We start from the raw sequence: 22,099 nt of genomic DNA on the forward strand, positions 1-22,099 counted from the left end.
TTTATGTCATAATTAATATGTCTAATTGCAGAATTTATCTGTTTGAAAGTTTTTTTTTTCTCTTGTTTAGACATCCCTATCATAATTTATTATTCTAATAGCCATGGAAAAATATCAAAATATAACCAGTGAAAATACAATTTGGTAATGGCTCTGATAATCTAAAATAATTGGATAAAATCGTGCTGTTTAATGGTGGCCTTACCCCACCCATATAGAAACCACTGTTCCTCTGGTTTCCACATTTTGGACCTGTAATCTCCCATGAACGGGTTTTATTTTCTTTTTGGCCATGAATGCAATACGGAAGTTCAGAAGAATGACACTTTTCATTAAATTGTTATGTTCATCTAAAAGATTAAAGAAGTTCAGGTTTTAAGTTTTTGACAGCACTTTGGGTCAGTTCCTGTTTTTAGCTAAATTGGTTCAGGCTTCCCAAGCTACACTAATACGAATTCCTGCACGCATAAAAAAAGCTTTGTGAAGCATAACATGTCTACGGACTTTTCTATAAATGTATCAAGGAAAATCAGACAAGATGGGTACATCAAGGGGAAAAATCCTGGCTAAGCAGTCAACTTGCAATAAAAATAAGAAACGTAAAGGCTGTGTAAATTAATGGCTGAAGTAGCACGCTATCCTTTTTGAAAGTGTAGAGGAGAAGTGTGAAGGACAAGAATGCCTCAGCTGAGATTTTGTAAATCGCAAACTTAAGGCATTCAGTTTCTTTTCAGATTCTGACATATCTACTAATCCCAACCAAACCATTGTTCATTCAATATTCATGAATGAAAAGTCATTTTGTTCTTAACTCTGCTTCAAAGAAAGTGTTCCCAGTACCGAGATCAGCCTTTGGAAGTGGAAAATTTTGGATGAACAGGTGAGTTTTGAGAGGTGGTAAAACAATAGAAAAATGAGTAAATGTCAACCCCAAACATAAGTGGAACAGTTTCCATAGGAACCCAGATGTGTGGCTCCTGTGCATGACATATTTAGCAATTTGATTGCATGTTTGTTCTGACCTTACAATTGAAAAAGGCCATTTGAGAATTCTAGCATTTGAGGATCCTAACAAGGGATCGTTATGGTAATGTCTTCTGAAATATCCCTAAACTCCTATGTTAAAGTTCATAGCTGTAAATGGCTCACAAAGAATCTGAAGCATAAGTCATTAAATGACTGAGTTCCACTTTACCCTCGGCAAAGTACTCTACTGACTGTTAGCACAAAGAAAATGTGTGTGGAAATGTTCTTTAATGTGTGTCATGGTGATCTTGAAAGCTGAAGTAGAAGTAACATTGAGCAGGAACCTTTATCCAGTAAGTAACCTGTTTTCATAGGTTGTCATTAGGGTAAATTTACCCAATGCTCGTTTTGTGGTAGCCCACCAGCAGTCTCACAAAGCCCTGCTGGGGGTCTGCAGCCTCTCCTGCCTCTGATACACGTTACTGCACTACACATTAAAAAAATGTCTCACAAGGCAAAAGCTGTATTTGTAGAGGTGTGTAACTCAGTAGAGACCTTTGGAAATATGATGGATTACAGATAACTTGTTGATTAGTGCAAATAATTTCAAAGTGTCCAATAATTTAGCTGTTTATGCTGAGCTTTGTAGAGCTTGCAAAATGAGTTGAGTCCACGTGAAACTTTCTAATCTGTATAAATTTTAGCCTTTACTGATTTGACACATAGAAATGTGAAAAGCTTTCCATGCTACCTCATGTGGCTTGGCATTTTTTTTTCTTATGTGCAGATTTCAAGTCACAACCTGAGCAGTGGCCCCTCTGTTGTGGCACTGTGCCCCAGCAGGTGCCGGGGACACTTAATCACCTCGAAGGCACTGTGCCATGACTTACTCACTGTGAAATTCTCTTATTTCTGCGGTACTTACAAGGGGTATCTAAATTGGAACATAAATTGTCTCTAGTTAATTATTCCATTAAATGAGCAATGTGGACTGCTAAGCATTATTATTCCCATTTTACAATTGAAGAAACGAAGTTAGCAATGTCTTAGTGATACGGATGTGAGTATTTAGTTGCATATCTGGACTCTCCTGAGTATCATAAATAATACCAAAATCTGGCATTCCTCAAGTGTCCTGGTCATTGAAAACACACTGATAATGAAGATAAATTTGTGCATTGTGCATATGCTGTACTTGCTGTGAATGGATAATTACAACTCATCTCTGCAAGAATCAAATGCAAGGTCTGAACTCTGGCTTCTGAATGCTCCAGGATAACTAGCAAGTCCAAAAAATTAATCCCCAAAATGGGATATAGAGAATCATAGAATCGTGGGATCGTTTGGGTTGGAAGGGACCTTAAAGATATCTTGTTCCAACCCCCTGCTCTGGGCAGGATCACCTCCCACTAGACCAGGTTGCTCCAAGCCCCATCCAGCCTGGCCTTGAACACCTCCAGGGCTGGGGCAGCCACAGCTTCTCTGGGCAACCTGTTCCAGTGTCTCACCACCCATTCTTCCTGATATCTAATCTAAATCTCCCCTCTTTCAGTTTAAAACCGTTACCCCTTGTCATATCACTTCACTCTCTGATAAAGAGTCACAGAATGGTTCGGCTTGGAAGGGACCTTAAAGATCATCTGGTTCCAACCCCCCTGCCCTGGGCAGGGACACCTCCCACTAGACCAGGTTGCTCAAAGTCTCATCCAGCCTGGTCTTGAACACTTCCAGGGATGGGGCAGCCACAGCTTCTCTGGGCAACCTGTTCCAGTGCCTCATCACCCTCACAGGAAAGAATTTCTTCCTGATATCCAATCTAAATCTCCCCTCTTTCAGTTTGAGGCCGTTACCCCCTGTCCTATCATTACACTCCCTGATAAAGAGTCCCTCTCGATCTTTCCTGTAGGTACTGTCAGGCTGCTATGAGGTCTCCCTGGAGCCTTCTTTTCTACAGGCTGAACAATTTGGATGGCCACGTTTCTTTTGATTTAGCCCAAGATGTGGGTGGCTTTCTGGGCAGCGAGCGCACATTGCCAGGTCATGCTGAGCTGCTCATCCACCAGCAACACCAAGTCTTTCTCCTCAGGGCTGCTCTCAATCTATTCTCCACCCAGCCTGGATTTGTGCTTGGGATTGCCCTGACCCATGTGCAGGACCTTGCACTTGGCCTTGTTGAACTTTGAGGTTTGCACCTCGTGAGTATAGCAATACTGCTGATCTGATTGTTGTAGGAAACTCAGGTGCTCTAACAGATCTCTACATTTAGATCCTCTCTTTCATCTGGAACATGATTTTTCTGGAGATAAGAATACACATTACAATCCAGTGGTATTTTTCAAGGATTTTTGTATGATTTATTTTTTTTAACTGAAAAAAATGCTTTGTTTTGTTGCAGATCACTTTTTTTAGCAAGGTGTATGTTACCTTTAAAAGCAGTGGGAGTATGTGATCTGACTGGGTGCTTGTAAGGATTTTCTTACATTGCCAGACATTTTCTTGTTAAGTCTTGACGATATATGAGTTTTAGAACTTATTGCAGTTAATCGGAGATGTCTGAATGGAGCATCAAGGACACTTAGCTCTCAGGTGGGTCTGTGGCTGCTCTTGGAATACTTGAGTTGTGAAAGAAAGAAATGGATTTCACCAGTTTTAACTTACGTGAGGAGGCTTATTAAAATACTTTATTTGGCTCATCAAATCACTTTGCCATGCAAGAAAAAAATGTAAATTACCAGTGCAAAATGGTCATTTTTTTCTTTTTCTCTGGTATACAATGTTTATCCAGATCCAAATTTTCTTTTAGGCATGCCAGTCTTAGGTGGAGTGGCATTGCCAAAATACCTACATGGGGTGTGCTTATCGTTTCTTTCTCTCGTACGGGTGGAGCAAACACAGAGCGTCCTATAGATTCAATGACTGTTTTCTCTGAAGGGTCATTGCCCACATAACATGATATTATTATTCATTGCAACAAATGATTATGTTATTAAAATACTCAAGGAGTAGAGTATTCGCGTAGAGCTTTTAGGCACACGTATGTTTTAGGGTTGTAATTAGATAGTTTTCCTTTATGTGACCTCCCTCCAGTGCTGGGGTACTTGAAGGACCTTGTAGGCAAATATAAGTGTTGTCGATTTGTAGAGAGCAGAGTTCCTTGGCGAGATGTATTTGTGAGATCCTGTGGGGAGCCGAGGAAATCTATGTTTCAAATACACCGTGCCCTGCAGTGAGAGCTTTCGTGTAGGCACTCACTGCAGATGTCGGAGAAAACGCTGAACTTTTAAGTGCTCACCAGTGTGTGTCTCATCCAGCCCAAGGGAAATAATTGGAAAGTGTTTATAAAATACAGCCTTGTCATCAGCATTCAGGAGGGGATGGGAGAAAAATTGGATCCCATGTTGTGGTAACTGTACTCGTTATTGTAATAAAACAACTAAAGTAAGAGGATTTATTGTAACTAGAGAGAAGATCAGGAGCTGCCATGTCTGCAGGCTTGTTGTGGAATGAATGAGGAATATTTGTATTTCTTATTTTATTATCATTACGCCAATCATTTAAAAACATTCCTGAAGAAGAGTGGCTCACTGTTAGGAAGACTTACAACTTTTCTGCAGTCAGTTTAGTTTGAATGTGGGATGTTTATTTCACATTATTGAAATGTTTGTTGTTTTACCTTCAAATCAGACATGACATGTATACATCTGCCTATTAACATATGACTTGCAAAATGGCATGCAAAAATGTGGTGATTATTTTTAATAGCGAGTGTCACATTTGCTGACAAAAATCTATCAATACTTTGTGACCAGCATAAGATGTTTTTGCTTTAGGGCAGTTGTGTTGCATGGGGTTGATAGAAATGTTATTTCTGATATAAATGTTATTTAACTGATGTTTCCAGGCACTGCATAAAGATGCAAGCTCTGACTTTCAAGCAGGTCGCTAGAGGGTGCAGGGTTTGCCCCGTGCCGTTTTGTGGGATGGGGTGTGGTGTTAGAGCAGGGGTAGTGTGAATCTTGTGTGTTCTCACACTTCAGATGTGAGAGCCAAGACAATTTCTCCAGAGTGAATCCTGCTTCTTCCTTCCCCAGGTGTAAATTAGGGGTAGCTCAAGGAAGCTGCAGGGTTTCACTGATGCACGACGAGTGCTTCTTTCCCTGAAATCTTCAGACTTCACAACTTCAGTAAAATTTTTCATGTAGCAATATTCACTCCTCTTCACGTTCCTGAAATAAAAATGCTCACAGTCTGGTGTCCTCAGACCAGCTCTGCTGACCGTGCTCAGAGTGGTGATTTTAATCACCACGGGAAGGATGCATGACAGAACAGAAAACATTTTTTCTTACCATTTTTTAGAAAGCCTTTCAAGAAAGACTTCTTCCTTTCAGGTGTCTGTAATTGCAGATATTGTTCAGTATCAGATGGGTCCAAGAAGGGGGTTCTGCGTGGTACCAAGAGTAGCTGCATCCTCTGAACATCTGGGAGGCTTCTGTATCTGACATGTGCAGGTCTTCACCCTGACAGCCGAAGTCTGTGCTATAGAAGCATGATTTCGAGGGCAAAGCGAACTCAGGAAAAAAAAAAGTTACACAGCTTTCTCCACTGTCTTTGCATCATGTTTCAAGCCTAAATAAGACAGGTATTATTAAGTCTTTGTAGCTGAATGGTGGGATTTTATTCTTTGGGTATTTGTTTCATCTACAGCGTCTATGGCCCAAGCAAAAAATGCTTGACAATAAAAACATCCCAGTGTACTAATGCTGCCTCCCACATATAGAATTTAGAGGCCAGTTTGGTTAAACCCCATTAACAGAACAGTAGTGGCTTAAGGCAAAGAAAATTAGATGGGAAAAGGCAATTTCTAAATAAACATTTTTCACACCCGCATGCGTTTGAAGTTTGGTATACCGATCAAAATGGTCTTTCCAAGGAAGCTGAACCTCCTCTTACACATGGGACAGTAGGCAGAGAAAGGATGTCATGGCTGGTTTGGATGACATGAAGCATCTTTGTATTTGCCAGAAGCCCTCTTGCTTCTTTCTCAGTGTATTGTGTTCACATGTCCAGGTTTTGGTACCGGCTGGCTACAGGGGTGGCTTCTGTCAGAAGCTGCTAGTAGCTTCCCCCATGTCCGATAGAGCCAATGCCAGCCAGCTGCAAGACAGACCCTCTGCTGGCCAAGGCCAAGCCTGTCAACAATGGTGGTAGCGCCTCTGGGATAACATAGTTAAGAAGTGTGTGGGGGGGGAAGTGTGCAAGGGCAACTGCAGCAGGACAGACACCAAGGTCAGTGAAGAAGGAGGGGGAGGAGGCACTCCAGGTGACAGAGCAGTGATTCCCTTGCAGCCTGTGGTGAAGACCATGGTAAGGCAGGCTGTCCCCCTGCAGCCCATGGAGGTCCATGGTGGAGCAGAATATCCACCTGCAGCCCATGGAGGACCCCACACCAGAACAGGTGGATGCCCAAAGGAGGCTGTGACTCCGTGGGAAGCCTGCGCTGAAGCAGGCTCCTGTCGGGACACATGGAGAGAGGAGCCCATGCTGGAGCAGTTCCTGAAGGGACTGCACCCCATGGAAGGGACCCATGCTGGAGCAGTTGGTGTAGAACTGCAGCCCGTGGAAGGACTCAGGTTGGAGAAGTTTGTGGACAACTGTCTCCCATGGGAGGGATGCCATGCTGGAGCAGGGGAAGATGTGAGGAGTCCTCCCCCTGAGGAGGAAGAAGCGGCAGAGACAAGGTGTGATGGACTGACCACAACCCCCATTCCCCATCCCTTTGCGCTGCTGGGGGAGGAGGGAGAGAAACTGGGAAGAAAGTTGAGCCTGGGGAGAAGGGAGGCGTGGGGGGAAGCTGTTTTAAGGATTAGTTTGACTTCTTATTATCCCAAGTTAAGTCTGTTTTGCCCGTGATGGTAATTGCAGAGTGATCTCCCTGTCCTTATCTCGACCCACAAGCCTTTCATTGTATTTTCTCTCCCCTGTCCAGCTGAGGAGGGGAGTGATAGAGCGGCTTTGGTGGGTACCTGGTCTCCAACCAGGGTTGACCCACCACACTCAGATCTGTGTCTGCTTCACTGTCAAGCGTTGGAATGTTTGAAAGTATTGACATCTAAAGAAAAAGGGTTGTGAGTATAAAAGGCAGCATTTTACAAACTCAGGAAGGTGCATCTTACTATATAATCATAGCCTCAAAATCACATATCCAAAAGTGTTTAGATTTTCTTCCTCTTTGCATACAAGTATGATAAAACAGAATTTCTTCAAAATTTATGTATGAAATTCCAGAAAAGGAGGCAAAGGTGATTGTTTTGTGGCTCTGTCAAAGTGTTTAAATAACACAAATTTGGCTTTCAGGATATTATCAATCAAATGCTTATTTTGGAGTTGTTGCTATTATCCAAGTCTAGGTTTGAAGATGAAATCAGAACAGACATTTCACAGACATTTCTCTCCATGGACCTCTCCTGTGTATATGGGTTTTTTGGTTCCAAGATAGATGGCTAGATTTTGAAAACCGTTCAGTACATAGCAGCTGCTAATGATCTCAAAGGGAAGATTTTTAAAGCCCCAAACAGGCACAGAGCAGCAATACCCTTCAGCAACTTTAGGAAAGTTCATTAAGTGCATGGGAATGACTCTGCTCAGGTAACCTGCTACCCTGGGTAGGTGCCTGGCACTCAGCTAATGTGTATTTTAAATGTTGTGGCCAGAATAATACTTTTGAAGTTAGTGAGACTCTGCTTTGAGCGTATTTGAAATTACAAGCATATGATCATTGGAAACATTTACTTGTGTCATAGAAAGAAAAATCCACCTTATTCAAAGAGAGAACAGGGCACAGATTAGAAAAATAACCCTTCTTTTCTCTGACATGTCTTATAGGTACGTTGTCATGGTGTTATTCCTTATCCAACTCCACATCCAGTTAAAAGAAATCTATTCCAAGTGTCGTTATATTTTATTCTTGAGTTTTTTAGAATGACTTTTAGACCATTTATAGTTCTGTTACTTCTTCAGTCTCTTTGGTGAATGCAGTAGCAGTATTTAAATTAATAGTGTGGCATTAAGTTGGCCTAGCATAAACCAATGCCAAATTATTTACTGCCATCGTATGCAAAGTACTGCATGTTCCCAGAGGCATGGTTTTTACATGTCTAAAAAAACCAAGTAGATGTTATGCTACAGTATCAACTGATACTGGGCTTAAAAGTATGTTCGTTTTGTCTCAAGTGAAATACCTTTCCTTTTGCAGTACAGAGGGAGGATGATCTTTTCTTGCAGTCCCTTCCCATAACACTGGAATGTAAAACTCGCTGCCAGCTAATGTACAAAGCAGCTGGCACTGAACAGAAACGACACAAAAGATTGACCAGAATTCAAACTACCACAAAATGAAATGAAAGTCATCTCCCATCAGAAGTATCTCAGAAGTATAGTTTCCTTTGAACAATGGAAACTAGCATTTAAATTATGTTACAGACCTGAACAGAAGCACAGAGCGTAAGAGGGAAATACATAACGCTCGGGTCAGCTGAGCTCCTCTGAGCTTTGCTTGCCTAAAAGGAAAGGCAATGGCAGATGAATGCATTCAAATACTGTAAAAAGTAATAATGCTTTCTGGTATTTAATGCCTTTCACTGGAAGATCTCCAGGTGTTTTTCTTTAAACAATAATTACGCATTGCAACTAATTTTAATATCCCATTAAGGGAGGCTTGATTATATCCCTTTGTAAGTGCTAGAAAGAGTTCTTTCCTCATTTATTCCAGGTTAGAAATATGGCAAATAGTAAATCTGGAAAGAAAATCAAGGTGTCCTAAGTAGAGCAATTGAATATTTTCACTCTGGTATGTGAAAACAGGATAAATTAATTTTCTTTCCCTTCAAGTTCAAACACTACAAATATCAGAGGCTGTCTGATCTCAGATTTATCTTGTCATTTCCCAAAAGGGCTGTTTCCCTCCCTGGTAGGTGAGTGCTTGCGCCAGGCTGCGCTGCTGCCCTTTCCTGCCTGGGGAGTGGTCTTCCTTTGGCAGAAGCCTAAATCTCCCAAAGAAAAGTTGTACTTAAATTCACTTGAATATATCAATCAATGAGTTCGAAAAATGGCCGTAATCTGGGTACCTGGTACCTTTAAAAATCATTAAACTGTATCATAGACAAAAGGAAATAAAAGAAAAATGAATTAGAAGGGAGGAAACTAGGTATTTTTTTCTCCTCTGATTTTTTTAACAAGTGAATTTAATGGAAGATCAATACTGCTGGCTAGGGTCAGCTTTGCTTATAGAAGGTAATAGGTGCAGTTCTCAACATGGTCTTCTACAGCATCTCAACCATGACCATCAATATCCTTTGATTCCAGTACGGCATCAGTTGGAAGCAAAAAATGTCAATCATGCTGTCTTGTGCAGTGATGTATGAGGAAATCAATAATAATGGAATCTAGTCATCAAAGCATGTTACAAGGTGGTGTACAAACATTAATTAACCTTTAAAAATAAGTATGAAAAAAGTCATATTGTTCCCGTTTCAGAGCTTGTGATAACTGGAATATGGGAAGATAAGCATGGCTGGGTTTTTCAGAAATTGCAAGGGTCTTATTGAAGGTGAAGGAGGGCCAAATCCTCTAATCCTGGGGTGCAATTTTTTGTGTACGACATCACTAGAAAATCTCAAATCATCTCTAAAGGTGTCTAGCTTCCCCCCCCCCCCCCCCGCCCCCGCCTAACATAGCAGTTACAGTGGAGCAGCACACGTTGTAGATGGCTGCAGAACCAGTGCTTTGCCTTTCCTGTGTTTGATGCAAGACCACATGGCAGCTAGCGGGCTGCACTTGTGGCAATGCATTTTAAAGGAGGTTTTGCTGGTAATGAGAGGTTTTTTTCAGGTTATTTTGTATACATGTTACTGGTGAGGATTTATGCTGGTGTCCAATGTGAAAACATGGAGACATGAATCCTGAAATAGAAGCTTTGCATGCTCCATCACAATGTGTTTTTATAAATTGTGGGTAGGTGCAACTCTCTCTGTGGCAGTGTCTCCTCTGGAACTGTGTGAACTCTCTTCTTTTTTCCTAGTATATAAAATAATTTGTCCTTGTGACATATTATAGGCTCTTTCATTAGATTTAATTTCTTCTCTTGTTTATTTTATTGCACTGACTTAAGAAAAATACGATACCATGCTTGTCATTGCCTTAGGGTTTTTTCCTATATAAATACTATCTTTTTGATGATTCCGAGAATTCTGAGGAAAAAAAATATTGATTTCTCTATGTCAAAAGGCTCTTCTGTATCTCATAAATATTCTTTTTGTCAAGATTTAATAATTCGTTGTCCAAGCCAGTGCTTAAGTGGGATAGATTTATGTTAATACAAACTTTCTTTGGTGTTAAGATGATCAATTTTTCAAGTGAGGAAAAAAGGGAAGGTGTCAGGAGCAACAAATGATCGTATGTACTATGGTTTACTTGTAATCTCAGGTTCAAACCAGATGATTTTGAGGAAGAGTTCACTGGGTAGATGTTAAAATGCATACAGGTAAAGAGGTACCTTTTGCATAGCTACCTGCAGGGGAAATAGTCATCACAGTCAACAGGTGTTGAGTTTAAATGTTTGTAAGATGGTTTTCCACACTTGTCATGGATAGCATCTGGGAACATGAAAATTAGAGGCAATATTTCAATTAAGGCTGAAAAACCCAATTCAATGAGTTTAAAAAGCAATGGGACAGTTTTCCATGTTGTTTTTACTGGGCTTTGGGGCAGGCTGCAGCCACGCACCTGCGGGGCAGGGAGGGACTTTCCATGGACTTGAGTCGGAGTCCCCTTCACCAGGGAAGAACCTCCCTTCTCTGTAGTAGAGGTAAGAGCAATTAGGTTTCAAACTGCTTCATGTAACAATGAAACCACAGTGATTCCAGTTAGAGCAGAGGAAAATGAGACAAGATACTCAGTTTTGTTAAGTATGATAAAAGCCAGTTTGGGACTGAGGAGATGAAGATGACTGGTATGGTATTAATCTTCTTGTGCTATTTGTACCTGTTAAAGAAAAGCACTTGATAAATGATGACTACATGCATGTAACAACTTGTATAGGATTACCTCTGACTGAAAAAGTTTAAAAAAAAAAAAAAAACAAAACCAAAACAAACACACAACAACAACAAAAAAAAAAAAGAAAAAAACAAAAACAAAAAAACCTGGGTCTGTTGTCTGCCTTCACTGACCTGCTTCATTAATGTGTTTTTTCTTACGGGTGTTCTCTCTAAGTGTGGGCTGAGTTTTGTTGCTAACCATGAGCAATACAACTTAGAAATAAATCAGCTCCTAATTTAATTACCTGGGCTTTGTTTTTAATTACATGCCTCTACTAATCGAACAACAAATTATGTAAAATTGAGAATGGAAAAATAAACTTGCAGGATATTTTTCTTTGCGGTTCTGGTGAGTCATTATGTTATGAAATCATACCTCGTCTGCGAACTGGGAAGGTAAACTAGAATGCAGATATTTTGTTACATGTGTACTGTTGTCTTGTATTTTAGTATGACTCAAAAGTTTGACTTGCTGCCTGATGAAAATAAGAGGGTTATATTTTTTTTCTGCAGCAAAGTTTCAGACCAATGAGCCTTCTGGCAGGATGATCAAAGTTGAGTTTCAGTGATGGCTGTACAGATTGCCAGATTATATTATACATAATTAGCATATGTTGTTCAAAATTCTTCTTGGTTATACCAGTGAGAAGCCATAAGTACTCTCCTGAGATCAATGCATTTTCTCTGCTATTTACACTGCTGAAATCACAGTTTAGCTCATTGTATGATTTTATAATATGTTGTACACGACTGTGAATACATATTTGATTATAATAGAAATGTGATTAAATTTCAGCTTTGTTCACTTCACCTGCTTTTGCTCACTATCTCTCTACTGAGATTTATTCCATCGTTCAAAACTCTTCAACTGCTTCAGATAGCTGCCAGAAAAATGAAAACAGCAAACAACAAACAAACAAAATCCCTTCTGCCAAGACCTTGATTCCTTTTCCTCCTACAAACACGGGTTTCATCTCTGCCGCCGTGGCAAATTTGTACATCGGATATTTCCTTTCTCTGTAATGACAGAAATAGAGGCTTGCAGCCAAACTGTAAGAAACAGATAGGTCTTCAAATACTAACTTTTAAATAGTGGCCCTTTTATGAACAGGCTAAGTATCATTTCCCGTATTTCATGCACAGTGGCTTGTTTTCCAAGAGGAAAAGTTAAAGTTATTCTAATAATTTTAACAACTTTGCAGTCCCTCAGAAGAGGCTTTCTGTAGCGTACGTAGTGGTACTGGAGTGCCTTATTGACGTGCACATGGGCTGCCCAGCGTGAATCTCAGCTTTGTCATTTACGAGGACTTCTGCAATCCCAAACACCAAGTAGCTCTACAATGATAAATAAAACTTTGCTGGTGTTATTGTCCTGTCTTTACATGTGAGAGGCAAGCTCTTGGGGTACATCGGCACTGTTGCTTTAATGCCTGTTGATAGAAGCTGGAGTTCTCTTGCTGCGATTTTTCCTTTAGTGTTCCATCCAGTTTTATGAAGTCAGCCTATGTTTATTATCAGCTTCTCTCCCTGTTGGAAGCAGAAAAATACAACGTATCTTTTCTGAAAAAGAAGGGCAGATATGGTCATGGAAGTTGCTTCTCTGTAGTGCTCTGAATTTGCATGACATAGTTTTCCTTTTTGTTGGAAACAGTGTGCCAGCCACTGGCTGGATCAATAAAAATTGATTTTTGAATAGTGAGTAGAAGCAAACAATTGCATAAAAGGGGAAGTAATCTTATGCTGAAAGCAATTGGATAATACACATTTTACCAGTAACTGATGGGTGCATAGAGATAAAAAATAAAGCAGGGCATTCATGACCTGGGAAAAAAAAAAAAAGAAGAGTTAAATGAGGTTTTAATTCTGATTTGTGATATTTTTATGACTGATATAGAACAAAGTATCTAATTTTATTCTAAGCAGGGTGGTTTGGTTCTTTTTTTTTCGTCTTCACTGGCGTATTTCTGTTTAGTTGTGAGAGAAGTGTGCTAAGTAGCCCCAGAAGGGCTTTCAAAGGATAGATTGCTATTGCTTTCGGTTGTACAAAAAGGTTAATTATGGAGGTTGGGAAAATGTTGCTGCTTTAATGATAAGGGACTACTATACAGAAATGACTAACTGAGCTAGTTATCATGGTCATCTTAATTTTAAAATAAATGACAAAACATCAGGCTCCTTGATCATTCTGAGCATTAAAAATGAAAGGTCCGACATGCATGAGAAAGACCTAATGACCAGAAAATCTGGGATAGGTGACAGAGGAAGAGATCAACCAAAAAATAATTCATTAGAATTTCTATGTAACATTATCTTTCTAAAAACTAATTTAAATAATGTACAAAACCAAAGTTGTAGAATTTTTGACAGAGTTTATAGACTGTCAAATAAAACAGAATTTGTAATAAATTAAACTTTAATTTTAACCCCTATTTTTATACTACTCTCCATGGATCTTATTCTGCCATTCAAGTCAATTAGGTACTGCAGGATTTGAAAAGAGAAAGGAATTGGGATTTTATTGTTGACATACTAAAGTTTATGTCATCGTCTTTGCTTTAGTGCTGGTCCCGTAATAGAAGTTTTCAAATAGAAAACATGTATTTCCCCCCATTTTGCACTAAGTGACTGAGAAAGAAAAAGGTCTGTTCAAGGTTTGTGCAGCATTTCTTTGCCAGGAATATGAAGACCTGTAAATTACAGCATTTACTAGAAAATACAAGACCATACCTGTCAAATTAGAGAATGATGGCTTAAGAGCATCATCCTTGAAAAGTGTGGAGACCAATGGTGGGTAAACCTCCATAGGTACCTGAAATTCATATTCTACTTAAATAAGTGTTCTTATATGAATTCATTGAGTCCAATAAAAATTGCTCTAGGCTAGCGAACCTCTAAGAAATCTCACAATAACCAGCTGGCTTCTGAGATTGTCTCAGGCAGGTGCCCTTGAGGATCACCTCTGTGAGCAGCACTAAATACGGGCTGTTGGGCTCCGGGGCTGTTCTGCCTTGGGGGTGGGTGGTGCTCTGCTACCAAGCCAGTCCTGGCAGAATTTCACAGCAGAGGGAAATCCTCTAGGGCTTCGATGCAATTTATTTTTTAATACCTTCTGTATCCATTACCTTATGGCTTTTGACTACTGTCATTATTTTAAGTCATCTGTTAGACTCTGGGTTATGTTTGAGGACCAAGATAATGCAGCCCAGGCTACAAGGAGTTTGAGTTTTCATGTTCCACTCTTAATTTGCATTGAATTTTGAAGACAGACATGCTTTATTCCAATTCCACCCTACACTTTACTGACTTGAATGAATTGAAACGCGTCCTCCATCTGCCTACTATGTGAACAGAATATCTGTAGGAAGTGACCAAGCAACGCTCTCATCAGTATTCCCAAGATACTTAATTTGGTTTTAATTCTTCAAAATCCAATACCTCAGTATTTAAAAAGTTTGTAATCCGAGCTTCTTGCTGTTGCAGTCAATGAAAAAATATATTGAAATAATGCAGAACTGCTAATACACTAGAAATTAGCAAAGGTAGATATATGGAAGTTATTGCATTAATTTGTAATTCATAAAATGAGTTTTGTATAAAAGTTAATATCTCAAAATACTTAGAATGAAAACAGTTATTAGAAGCATTATTAACATTGAAATTAAAAATGCTTTTCATAATAAGTTTTTGTGCATGTCTTTTGCAGTTTTGAAATATGTTTGTCTTACAAATTGTGATGACGCAGGAACAATAGTTGTGGAAGTTTAGTGGTACTGGGGCGGTGGTGAAATATGGGATCTCAGCAAAGCATTATCTATGTGAATTATTAATATTTGCATATTTGACTTCTGTTCGTTCCTTTATTGATTCATTAATATAAGTGAAAAAGGCAGTATTTTTCCAGTGTAGGTTTCAGTTCAGGTCAGCAGTGGCACTTGCCCCGTGGCATCACGCTGCTTCCAAGTGCAGGCACGGACTGAGCTTTAAACTGTAGCATGTTGTAGCTATTCCTTAAAATTGCATGTGTATTAAATAAATAGATATGTTTGTCAGCTTTTGTGCTTCTGCGGTTTCTTTTCCTGTCTTGTTGGTAAGAGTTACAAAACTTATTCCCAAAATTATGTAGAACATTGGCTTCCATAATCTACATCTAAACAGCAGAACTCTTGCTGGTTCCAAAGAGTCATTACTGAGCTCTTGGCAGAGACAAAATGTTGGGACGATGTGGAGTTAAAGAAAATACTGCTGGGGAAATAAAATGGGAAAGCTGGTCATAGAAGCTGATGGTCGTAGTGATGAGAGCAGGCTGGTGGATAGAAAGGGCCATTGCGAACTAAAATAGGTGGCATTGCAAAGTAAGGTAGGGAACTGAAAGGAAGCCAAAGACCTGGAGAAGGAAAGCATTTAGTAGGAAAGCACTGTGCTGAGCGATGGCTTTAGTAGCTTGTTGAGTTTGTGGTTTGTAGAGAATCTTGGATGCTGAGAGCAATAAAAATTACAAAGCACAAAAAATGAGAATTGTGGATATTGAGAGTCTAGAAAATTGTGGGGGTGAAAAAGACCAAAAGGAGGGATGGGGTGTGACTGTGTGTGCAGCAAATGGATCCAGCCATTGGTGAAGGCTCCCCACTGCTTGAGGTTTGCTTGGGGGAGTCAGTACAAATAGCTCTGCGCTCCAGACATCTCTTGGGCATCAGAGACCCCTGGCTCAGGCTGGCACTTAACTCCTTTCTGGTAGACTGCATTTCCCTTAATTTGTAAGTTTTTGCGCATATAAAAATGTAGTGTATATATAGTAAGTATATAAATGCAGTGTGACTTTTATTGAAATATCTTCCCCAGTAAATCTAAAGTATAAGCAGTTGGCTTTGTTTATTCTGAAACATGTAGTTTTGTTATGACAAATAGCTCCATTTGCTTTTGTTTCACATAAATACAGGAAATAAATATTTTCATTTACTGCAGTTATTCCTGACTAGCATATGTTAGTTTGCAGCATAAGCAGCATATGTACAGATTTAAGAGTTAACCAGGACTTAAGTGTAATTCCTCTTGAGCATTTAGCTATTATCTTCATGCAAGTAAAACCATTGACTTGCTTATTTAATGACTTATTTGTTTATATGGAAAATCAATTAGCACGGCCCCTGTGGTTTCCTTACCTTTTCCCTTCAAGGATTCGCGCCAGGAGAGGTACTGACACAGCGTGCTCTTGGCACCCACCAAGTCCCGCGGTTCGCAGGGGGCTCCTGTGGTGCGGGGATGTGCCAAGTCAGTGCATCAGAGCAGGGTGGGAGCTGGGGAGGGAGACTTCAGGGCCTTTAAACTTACTTTTAAAGGCTAACATTAATAAATACCAGCCTCGGGTATCCATGAGGAAGGTAATGTTAATGAAAAGGGAAACATCATTGTTTTATTCAAATAATTGGTGGCTCAAAAAGGCTTGGTTCCAACCTGTCCTGTGTGAGCAGTTGCAACTGTGTTTTATTTTTTTCACCATTTGTTAAGAGACTTTGTCTCCTTTAGGACACAAAGTCATTTACGTGCCAGGGGGGAAAGTGCTGGAATAGCACAGTGTGTGCACGGGGGTGGAGGCGAGAGGTGCTGGGCACATCTCTCTCATTTGCTGCCAATTCTGCCGGTTCTGGGCTGTGGGGCTTCCAGGTCTGGGTCTCCTTGGAGCAGGAGCAGCCAAGAGCCAGTGCTTCCAAGCTGTTTGCTGGGCCTTTCTGTCACTGCTTTGAAGCAGGCATGTATCCTCTCAGGAGTCTCTCTCGAAGCCTCCAGCATTTTTTGTGCTGGTGACGATGCCTAAATTGGCCCAGATTTACAAAGAGGTCCATATCTGCTTGCTACTCTGAGATAAATCAGTCTTTTTTTTCATGGAAAGTCAATTATATTCCCATTTATCTGCCTGCATATGGTTATTGATAGGACCCCTTCCAGTCCAGGAGAGCACAAAGCAAAAGCAGGCGATGGGCAGCGATCCCCACACCTTTCTTCTGGTGTTCACATACTGAATCGGCACCAGCATGCACCAAGATAGTGTCGGAGAGTGGGGCTGTTGACAGCAACACGTGCTTGTAGCTACCCAGTCCCAAATGAAAAACAAATGGCAGCAATAGCACAAGCGAGATAATGTGCTATTAATAGTATTGTTTTGATACAGCATACAAAGTAGTGGGAGCAGGTTTGGGTGAATAAAAGACAGGCGGAGCACCCACAAGGGCAGTCTTCGTCTGGCGCAATGGACTCTCTTGGCCACAACACTCAATTTCCAGTAGACATTCAAGAATACTTGATTTTAAATTCCAGATTTCCCTAAACCATCACAGCAAATAATAAAGGAAACTCAGGAGATGAGACAGCAATACCTGATCTTCTAAATTCTTTTCTATTTTAATCATTGGTATCATGGAGCTTCCTAAAGACCAGGAGATATTTTGATGGTTTTAATTAGCTTATTTGGAGTCTAAATCTTTAATGTTTTTATGGTAGAAATGGAGAGAGAACACTTATTTTTAAGAAGGCAGCTGTCGAACAGTCTGCTTTAGATAGCTTCTAATAAGTTTGGTGACTTAGAAGGAAACTGAAAAATAAGGAACATTTAATCCTGGTTGGAAATACTATGCCTCCAATCCTGGTTGGAAATACTGTGTCTCCATAAATTATTTATTTAAATAATTGTGCTCAATTTTGAAACTAAAAATTTTAAAAGGCAAAGAGATTATTATTCATAGAAAGGATGCCATGAGTCATTTCACAGTTTATTAACCCATGCTGCTTAGCAGAGGAAAGGCGGAGGAAATATCAGATCCCCGCTGAATAAAGTTTGATCATTGTGTTGGGTGCTGATGAACTGAAACAGTGACATTCAGCAAACAGGTTTTAAGGCTTTTGTGGCAGATATGAAATGGAGAGTAAATATTCCTAGTGGACTGTATAAGCTTATAGCATCAGTGTCTCCAATTGCCTCAGTCAATCATAACCCCCCCCGAGACAGTGCTGGAATTGGCCTTGTGTTACGCAGGCTCATTGACTTTTATTGTGTAATGTATTTTATCCTCTGCAGGAAGAAGACAGGGAAGCAAACAGTCTTTGCATTCAACTTGTTCTTAATTGCAAGGAAGGGAGTTTGTTGGAAAGGAAATCAGGACAACCACTTGCTCTTGGTAGAGGAGAAGGTGCTCTGACTATTGCAGGAGACATCATCAGCCTGAAATCCAATTAATTGATTATATTTTTACAATACTCCACACATACTTTCAGGTGTTACAGCTGTGCCCGGGGTGTCAACAATGTAATTTTTTCTACTTCTCTCAATTGTCACCTCTACAGCTCCATGAGAGCCTGACACGGACAAAAGGCAGCCAGACTGTTACTTTATTCTGCAGTCTGCCCCTGATGGGAATATGTGCCCAGTACCCATTAAAGTGAAGGGATTTCAGCACAGGAGCAGTGCTCTGCTTGGACACAGCTGGAAAAACTGCAGCTTAAAAATATTATTTCAGAACAGCAACTGTGAAGCTGGTGACTCACTGCAAAAATTGCTGACAGTATCTTACTATGCATGTATTTTTAACATACACAGTAACACATGTATAGAATACAGTTAAAAATATAGAGTATGGAATTGCCATTAAAAGAAAGTGCCATAATTACTGAGCTCAGAATTTCTCTAGGAAAAATTCAGGTTCTCAGAAGTCCCAGAAGGCAAATTAAATAGGTTATATCACTAATTCTTCTTTAAGCAGTGGAGATCCTGAGGTTGGAAATGGCTGCAAAAAGGTAAAAAAAAAAAAGAGAAATTTTAGAAGTACTTGAGAGGGCAAGATTGGAATAAGTGCTCAGAGTCAGAGGAGATCGATCATTTTGAGTACAAGACCGAGGGAAGCTGGTTGGTTGGGGTAGAGGAAAATAATTTTAGGGGAAACCCTTTTTTAAGTACTCTGTATGAAGATTCTTTGTGGTCTTTATTACAGAAAAGAGAGGTTATGCTCATAAATGAGTATGTTTCACGATGAAAATGCCTAATTCTGTGTTCTCAGCCTCTATGCCAAACGGGAGATAGACCTGTGAGGCCTGCTGGCAAAAGGATAACACATTTCCGTTTAATGGAAATTAAATGATGTCACATGTAAGAACTTGGGTGCAGTTGGCCAAGCAAAGTAGAAGTGGTAACGGATTATGTATCATTAAAGGCCATAAATCACCATGGTCGGATCTCTTTAGAGGGCAGTAGTGCCTCAGCTGGTTGGATGTCATCCCTGGTGCGCAGTAACTGCGTAATGGCATTCCTGTTAGGGCAAATTGAACCCAAGGCGAATTTTGTAACTGTTCCCAGTTAATTAAGATATTACCAGTTCGGCAAAAATAGTAAAACCATTAAAAAATGGAATAAGTGTAGATACAGTTAGCATGTTTTAATGGATTCGTTCTTTGATTATTTATCACCTGGTGAGCATTGCTTTCAAATACAGTAAAAATGGAAGAGATGTGGAGTGTAACGGGAATAAGCGTGGTTGTGAACTTCTCTAGGAGTGGTGCAGTGCCGTTGCTCTTGATCACCACTCACACCTACACACTGACACTTTAGCTGAAAGCACTTGCAATTAAAAAATGAATCCAGGTGCCTGTTGGTGTCGAGGAAAAGAGAGCGAGATGTTATATTTTCAAAATATCTGTAAACTTTAATATGATGCATCTGGCAGCAGGTGGAAAGACTTCCTACTTGAATTGTAGGAAGAAAATCTTATTTATATTAGCTCTCTTACCTTTCAGATGCTCTTAGAGAGGCTGAAATGTATATCTCAAAAGAAAAATATTCTGCTTGAAGCTAGGAAAAACAAAAAGTCAGGCCTGTTCCTCTTTCATCTTGCTACAATTAGAATACAACTGCAAACCATGTATTTAAAAAGCTGTTTATGAACCCACAGGTCTGAACTGAATAACCATCTGTAAAATTTTAAAAATTAAAATCCCTTTAGGAAATAGTGACCTTGCAGAGCTTAAATTGCTTATACAATTCTGAAGGCTGAATTAGTTAGGAATAGCGATGAACTAGATAAAAACTAAGTAAAAAAAAAAAAGTACAAGCTGTTCCTCTCCGTCTGTCCAAAGGGCTTGAAGAAAAACCTGACTTCTCAATGAACTATCTGTCTATGCTGTTTCTTCCAGTTTGCTTCTTATCGTATTTATGGTCAGACCCCAACAGCTTTAGCAAACGACTTGCACAGTAGCTCAGCTTGGAGCAATGAACTAAGTATCTCCTGCGACTGTGATCGATGCTGCCAGCAGGATGGACCAGCACGTGCCGGTGGGGAAGGACGAATGTAAAACGGTGCTTACACAACAGAAGCATTTCTTGCAAAGTGTAGGTCGAAGCCAAGTCTTGCAAACTCAGCTCTTTCAGTCGAGCCAAGGTAATGTTAAACCTACTCATCTGTGTGTTGCAGACCCTGCGCTGTTAGTAGTAATAGGGGTGTTGTCTTATCTCGGGTGGTGGTGGTCTGCTGCGGTGAGAAAGGTCTTGCTCTGCTCTTTTTTCTCTACCTTTGTGTCAAAGGTGATGCTCCTGAGGAAATTTTTGGTGGCAGTAGAAAAGTTCCCAGTGGTCAGACATCATAGATGTTTTATTAAATGGTAAATAAAAGATGTTATGGAAGGAAAGCCATAAAGAGAGAGATCTTGGCCAAAATACCATACTGCAAAATGGTCTATAAATTAACATGCTAGTTAACTCAAACACCAGCAGAAGCAAAGAAGCTTATATTGGCCATTATGGGGCACTTAGGGGTTTTTACAGCAGGCTGAACTTTCTGCCAGTTAATTTTTATGTTGTTTTTAAACTTGATCATCTTCACTACTGTTGTCCAAATGCCATTAATTTAAAGAACTGTCAATCAAAGCTGATTATTAGTATGCAGGGGTTGTGGTATGTGGCATATACAGCAGAATTCTTTGAAGGCTGAAATGCTTTAGTCCATTTTGGTTGTGTACAGGATGGAGATCAAATATGACAGTGGCTGTTAACAAAATGATGAAAAATCTCACAAAGTGCACAATGTATTTTAAATAGTACTTTGAAGTTGAATTTGGCGTTTTAAAATTCCATTATTTAATGTTTAACCATAAAAAAAAAAGTACTTTCTTAAGACCGGGTAGCAGTGACATGGTGTAGTCAACTTTTAAAAGGTTTTCTTTCAGATACAAACCAGAAGTTGCCGAATTAAGAGTTTAAATCTGTAATGGACAGAACTGTTGTTCCAGTGGTGCAAACATAATAATTAAATACCTGTAAGAATGAGCCTTACTGTAAATAGGGAATAAAATGCCCTGTAGAAAACAGCAAGATTATTCTACTAGTTGAAAACTTTTACTTGCTTTATCAGAGATCTGACAACTGGCTGAGCCGTGTTGGTTGCAAGTTAGGTCTGTTGACTTTCTGCTCTTTGTTATAGGTAGTGTCAGATTTGTACCTAAAACAGAGAAAGAAACAGTAATAAAACTTTGATATAACCAGCACAAAATCTCAATAGTGTACAAAATGTCACTTGGGAAACTCTTTGATGTTTGTGGAAACAGGGTGTTAGCTGTGTTTGTCAGTTCTTTCCATTTGCATTTCTGTGCTCTTTGCTTCCTGAGGAAATCTTTTTCCATTTAATTAGAAAGAAAGCCTAAGATACATACTTGTTAACAGGCTTAATTTGCAGTGCTATGCCAAAGGTTCTTTGCAAGTCTTCGTAGGGAATGTGAGAAGAGATGAGAGTTTCATATTGTTCCTGCTAAGCCCGAACGATAATGGGTTATTGCTGCTTTCATACCACTGTCTCTGTTATACTTGCTGCTGAGTTCCATGCTTTTTTGCTCTTAATCAAATTTTAAAAAGACCCTATTTCACTTGCCTCGCCACCCAAAGATGTGTATGTAACAACACCAATTCTAGGTGGTGTTAAACCTAGACTTTCAAAATCTCATAACTTTAGTCAGGCACATATATTATCAAAATCTGGGATATAATCTTGTGAAAATGAAATTTTTCA

The 22,099-nt window shown here is 39.7% G+C and overlaps 1 protein-coding gene across 1 annotated transcript in view; it reads left to right on the plus strand.

Annotated features, from left to right (window-relative positions):
* The window catches only part of LRP1B (LDL receptor related protein 1B), a 744,151-nt gene that overhangs the window by 32,998 nt on the left and 689,054 nt on the right, over positions 1 to 22,099 (plus strand). The window lies entirely within an intron of this gene.

The sequence above is a fragment of the Chroicocephalus ridibundus genome, chromosome 7 (genome assembly GCF_963924245.1).
Source record: "Chroicocephalus ridibundus chromosome 7, bChrRid1.1, whole genome shotgun sequence".
NCBI lineage: Eukaryota > Metazoa > Chordata > Aves > Charadriiformes > Laridae > Chroicocephalus > Chroicocephalus ridibundus.